The following is a 6047-nucleotide window of genomic DNA, read 5'->3' as shown; positions in this document are numbered from 1 at the left end:
CTAGTGGGCACTTGGACTATGTAGGTTCCCTAGCGGGCACTTGGATTATGTAGGTTCCCTATCGGGCACTTGGATTATGTAAGATCCCTATCGGGCACTTAGACTATGTAGGTTACCTAGCGGGCACTTGAACTATGTAGGATCCCTATCGGACATTTGTACTACTTAGGTTAACTAGCGGGCACTTTGACTATCTAGGTTATATAGCGGGCATTGGACTATCTAGGTCAACTAGCGGGCCCTTGTACTATGTAGGTTAACTAGCGGGCACTTGGATTATCTAGGTTAACTAACGGACCTTGGACTATGTAGGTTAACTAGCGGGCACTTGGACTATGTACGTCCCCTAGTGGGCACTTGGACTATCTAGGTTACCTAGCAGGCACTTGGATTATGAAGGATCCCTAGCGGGCACTTGGACTATCTAGGTCACCTAGCAGGCACGTGGACTATGTAGGTTAACTAGCGGACACTTGCACGATATAGGTTAACTAGCGGCCCTTGCACTATGTAAGTTAACTAGCGGGCCCATGGATTATGTATGTTTAATAGCAGGCACTTGAATTATCTAGGTTAACTAGCAGGCACTTGGACTATGTAGTTTCCTTAGCGGGCATTTGGACTATTTAGGTTACCATCGGGAACTTGGACTATGTAGGATACCTAGCGGGCACTTGGACTATGTACGTCCCCTAGTGGGCACTTGGACTATCTAGGTTAACTAACGGGCACTTGGACTATGTAGGTTGCCTAGTGGGCACTTGGACTGTGTAGGTTCCCTAGTGGGCACTTGGATTATGTAGGTTCCCTATCGGGCACTTGGATTATGTAAATTCCCTATCGGGCACTTAGACTATGTAGGTTACCTAGCGGGCACTTGAACTATGTAGGATCCCTATCGGACATTTGTACTACTTAGGTTAACTACCGGGCACTTTAACTATCTAGGTTATCTAGCGGGCCCTTGTACTATGTAGGTTAACTAGCGGGCACTTGGATTATCTAGGTTAACTAACGGACCTTGGACTATGTAGGTTAACTAGCGGGCACTTGGACTATGTACGTCCCCTAGTGGGCACTTGGACTATCTAGGTTACCTAGCAAGCACTTGGATTATGAAGGATCCCTAGCGGGCACTTGGACTATCTAGGTTACCTAGCAGGCACGTGGACTATGTAGGTTAACTAGCGGACACTTGCACGATCTAGGTTAACTAGCGGCCCTTGCACTATGTAGGTTAACTAGCGGGCCCATGGATTATGTAGGTTTAATTGCAGGCACTTGGACTATCTAGGTTAACTAGCAGGCACTTGGACTATGTAGTTTCCCTAGCGGGCATTTGGACTATTTAGGTTACCATCGGGAACTTGGACTATGTAGGATACCTAGCGGGCACTTGGACTATGTACGTCCCCTAGTGGGCACTTGGACTATCTAGGTTAACTAACGGGCACTTGGACTATGTAGGTTGCCTAGTGGGCACTTGGACTATGTAGGTTCCCTAGCGGGCACTTGGATTATGTAGGTTCCCTATCGGGCACTTGGACTATGTAGGTTAACGAACGAGCACTTGGACTATGTAGGTAACCTAGCGGACAATTAGACAGTCTGGGTTACCTAGCGGGCACTTGGATTATCTAGGCTAATGAAAGGGCACTTGGACTATGTAGGTTACCTAGAGGGCACTTGGATTATCTAGGTTAGCTAACAGGAACTTGGAATATCTAGGTTACCTAGCGGGCACTTGGACTATCTAGGTTACCTAACGGGAACTTGGACTATGTAGGTTAACTAGCGGACACTCTGACGATCTAGGTTAACTAGCGGGCACTTGGAATATCTAGGTTAACTAGCGGGCCCTTGCACTATGTAGGTTAACTAGCGGGAACTTGGACTATCTAGGTTAACTAGCGGGTTATTGGACTATGTAGGTTAACGAGCGGGCACTTGGATTATCTAGGTTAACTAGCTGACCATGGACTATGTAGGTTAACTAGCGGGCACTTGGACTATCTAGGTTAACTAGCGGGCACTTGCACAATGCAGGTTCCCTAGCGGGCACTTTGACTATGTAGGTTCCCTAGCGGGCACTGGGACTATATAGGTTCCCTATGGGCACTTGGACTATCTAGGTTCCCTAATGGGCACTTGGAATATATAGGTTCCCTATCGGGCACTTGAACTATGTAGGTTCCCTATCGGGCATTGGACTATGTAGGTTAACAAGAAGGCCCTTGGACTATCTAGGTTACCTGGCGGGCACTTGTACTATGTAGGTTAACTAGCGGACACATGGACAATCTAGGTTACCTAGAGGGCACTTGAATTATGTACATACCCTAGCGGGCACTTGGACTATCTAGGTTACCTAGCAGGCACTTGGACTATGTACAACCCCTAGCGGGCACTTGGACTATCTAGGTTAACTAGCGGGCACTTGGACTATCTAGATTAACTAGTGGGCCCTTGGACTATCTAGGGTTACTAGCGGGCACTTGGACTATCTAGGTTACCTAGCGGGCACTTGGACTATGTAGTTTCCCTAGCGGGCATTAGGATTACATAGGTTACCTAGTGGGCACTTGGACTATGTAGGTTACCTAGCGGGCACTTGGACTATGTAGGTTAACTAGAAGTCACTTGGACTATCAAGGTTACCTAGCGGGCCCTTGGACTATGAAGGTTACCAGCGGGCACTTGGACTATCTAGGTTAACGAACGTGCCCTAGGATTATGTGGGTAACCTAGCGGGTACTTGGACTGTCTAGGTTACCTAGCGGGCACTTGGCCTATCTAGGTTAACGAACGGGCACTTGGACTATGTAGGTTAACTAGTGGACATTTCGACTATCTAGGTTAGCTAACGGGCACTTGGACTATGTAGGTTAACTAGTGGACACTTCGACTATCTAGGTTAGCTAACGGGCACTTGGACTATCTAGGTTACCTAGCGGGCACTTTGACTATGTAGGTTCCCTAGCGGGCACTTGGATTATGTAGGTTCCCTATCGGGCACTTGGATAATGTAAGATCCCTATCGGGCACTTAGACTATGTAGGTTACCTAGCGGGCACTTGAACTATGTAGGATCCCTATCGGACATTTGTACTACTTAGGTTAACTAGCGGGCACTTTGACTATCTAGGTTATCTAGCGGGCACTTGGACTATCTAGGTCAACTAGCGGGCCCTTGTACTATGTAGGTTAACTAGCGGGCACTTGGATTATCTAGGTTAACTAACGGACCTTGGACTATGTAGGTTAACTAGCGGGCACTTGGACTATGTACGTCCCCTAGTGGGCACTTGGACTATCTAGGTTACCTAGCAGGCACTTGGATTATGAAGGATCCCTAGCGGGCACTTGGACTATCTAGGTTACCTAGCAGGCACGTGGACTATGTAGGTTAACTAGCGGACACTTGCACGATATAGGTTAACTAGCGGCCCTTGCACTATGTAAGTTAACTAGCGGGCCCATGGATTATGTAGGTTTAATAGCAGGCACTTGAATTATCTAGGTTAACTAGCAGGCACTTGGACTATGTAGTTTCCTTAGCGGGCATTTGGACTATTTAGGTTACCATCGGGAACTTGGACTATGTAGGATACCTAGCGGGCACTTGGACTATGTACGTCCCCTAGTGGGCACTTGGACTATCTAGGTTAACTAACGGGCACTTGGACTACGTAGGTTGCCTAGTGGGCACTTGGACTGTGTAGGTTCCCTAGTGGGCACTTGGAATATGTAGGTTCCCTATCGGGCACTTGGATTATGTAAGTTCCCTATCGGGCACTTAGACTACGTAGGTTACCTAGCGGGCACTTGAACTATGTAGGATCCCTATCGGACATTTGTACTACTTAGGTTAACTAGCGGGCACTTTAACTATCTAGGTTATCTAGCGGGCCCTTGTACTATGTAGGTTAACTAGCGGGCACTTGGATTATCTAGGTTAACTAACGGACCTTGGACTATGTAGGTTAACTAGCGGGCACTTGGACTATGTACGTCCCCTAGTGGGCACTTGGACTATCTAGGTTACCTAGCAAGCACTTGGATTATGAAGGATCCCTAGCGGGCACTTGGACTATCTAGGTTACCTAGCAGGCACGTGGACTATGTAGGTTAACTAGCGGACACTTGCACGATCTAGGTTAACTAGCGGCCCTTGCACTATGTAGGTTAACTAGCGGGCCCATGGATTATGTAGGTTTAATTTCAGGCACTTGGACTATCTAGGTTAACTAGCAGGCACTTGGACTATGTAGTTTCCCTAGCGGGCATTTGGACTATTTAGGTTACCATCGGGAACTTGGACTATGTAGGATACCTAGCGGGCACTTGGACTATGTACGTCCCCTAGTGGGCACTTGGACTATCTAGGTTAACTAACGGGCACTTGGACTATGTAGGTTGCCTAGTGGGCACTTGGACTATGTAGGTTCCCTAGCGGGCACTTGGATTATGTAGGTTCCCTATCGGGCACTTGGACTATGTAGGTTAACGAACGTGCACTTGGACTATGTAGGTAACCTAGCGGACAATTAGACAGTCTGGGTTACCTAGCGGGCACTTGGATTATCTAGGCTAATGAAAGGGCACTTGGACTATGTAGGTTACCTAGCGGGCACTTGGATTATCTAGGTTAGCTAACAGGAACTTGGAATATCTAGGTTACCTAGCGGGCACTTGGACTATCTAGGTTACCTAACGGGAACTTGGACTATGTAGGTTAACTAGCGGACACTCTGACGATCTAGGTTAACTAGCGGGCACTTGGAATATCTAGGTTAACTAGCGGGCCCTTGCACTATGTAGGTTAACTATCGGGAACTTGGACTATCTAGGTTAACTAGCGGGTTATTGGACTATGTAGGTTAACTAGCGGGCACTTGGATTATCTAGGTTAACTAGCTGACCATGGACTATGTAGGTTAACTAGCGGGCACTTGGACTATCTAGGTTAACTAGCGGGCACTTGCACAATGCAGGTTCCCTAGCGGGCACTTTGACTACGTAGGTTCCCTAGCGGGCACTGGGACTATATAGGTTCCCTATGGGCACTTGGACTATCTAGGTTCCCTAATGGGCACTTGGATAATATAGGTTCCCTATCGGGCACTTGAACTATGTAGGTTCCTCAGCGGGCACTTGGACTATGTAGGTTCCCTATTGGGCATTGGACTATGTAGGTTAACAAGAAGGCCCTTGGACTATCTAGGTTACCTGGCGGGCACTTGGACTATGTAGGTTAACTAGCGGACACATGGACAATCTAGGTTACCTAGCGGGCACTTGAATTATGTACATACCCTAGCGGGCACTTGGACTATCTAGGTTACCTAGCAGGCACTTGGACTATGTACATCCCCTAGCGGGCACTTGGACTATCTAGGTTAACTAGCGGGCACTTGGACTATCTAGATTAACTAGTGGGCCCTTGGACTATCTAGGTTTACTAGCGGGCACTTGGACTATCTAGGTTAACTAGCGGGCACTTGGACTATGTAGTTTCCCTAGCGGGCATTAGGATTACATAGGTTACCTAGTGGGCACTTGGACTATGTAGGTTACCTAGCGGGCACTTGGACTATGTAGGTTAACTAGAAGGCACTTGGACTATCAAGGTTACCTAGCGGGCCCTTGGACTATGAAGGTTAACAGCGGGCACTTGGACTATCTAGGTAAACGAACGTGCACTAGGATTATGTAGGTAACCTAGCGGGCACTTGGACTGTCTAGGTTACCTAGCGGGCACTTGGCCTATCTAGGTTAACGAACGGGCACTTGGACTATGTAGGTTAACTAGTGGACACTTCGACTATCTAGGTTAGCTAACGGGCACTTGGACTATGTAGGTTAACTAGTGGACACTTCGACTATCTAGGTTAGCTAATGGGCACTTGGACTATCTAGGTTACCTAGCGGGCACTTTGACTATGTAGGTTCCCTAGCGGGCACTTGGACAATTTAGGTTACCTAACAGTCACTTTGACTATCTAGGTTAACTAACGGGCACTTGGACTATGTCGGTTGCCTAGCGA

The sequence above is a fragment of the Tenrec ecaudatus genome, chromosome 10 (genome assembly GCF_050624435.1).
Source record: "Tenrec ecaudatus isolate mTenEca1 chromosome 10, mTenEca1.hap1, whole genome shotgun sequence".
NCBI classification, from domain to species: Eukaryota; Metazoa; Chordata; class Mammalia; order Afrosoricida; family Tenrecidae; genus Tenrec; species Tenrec ecaudatus.
Note: the sequence above shows the minus strand (reverse complement) of the source record.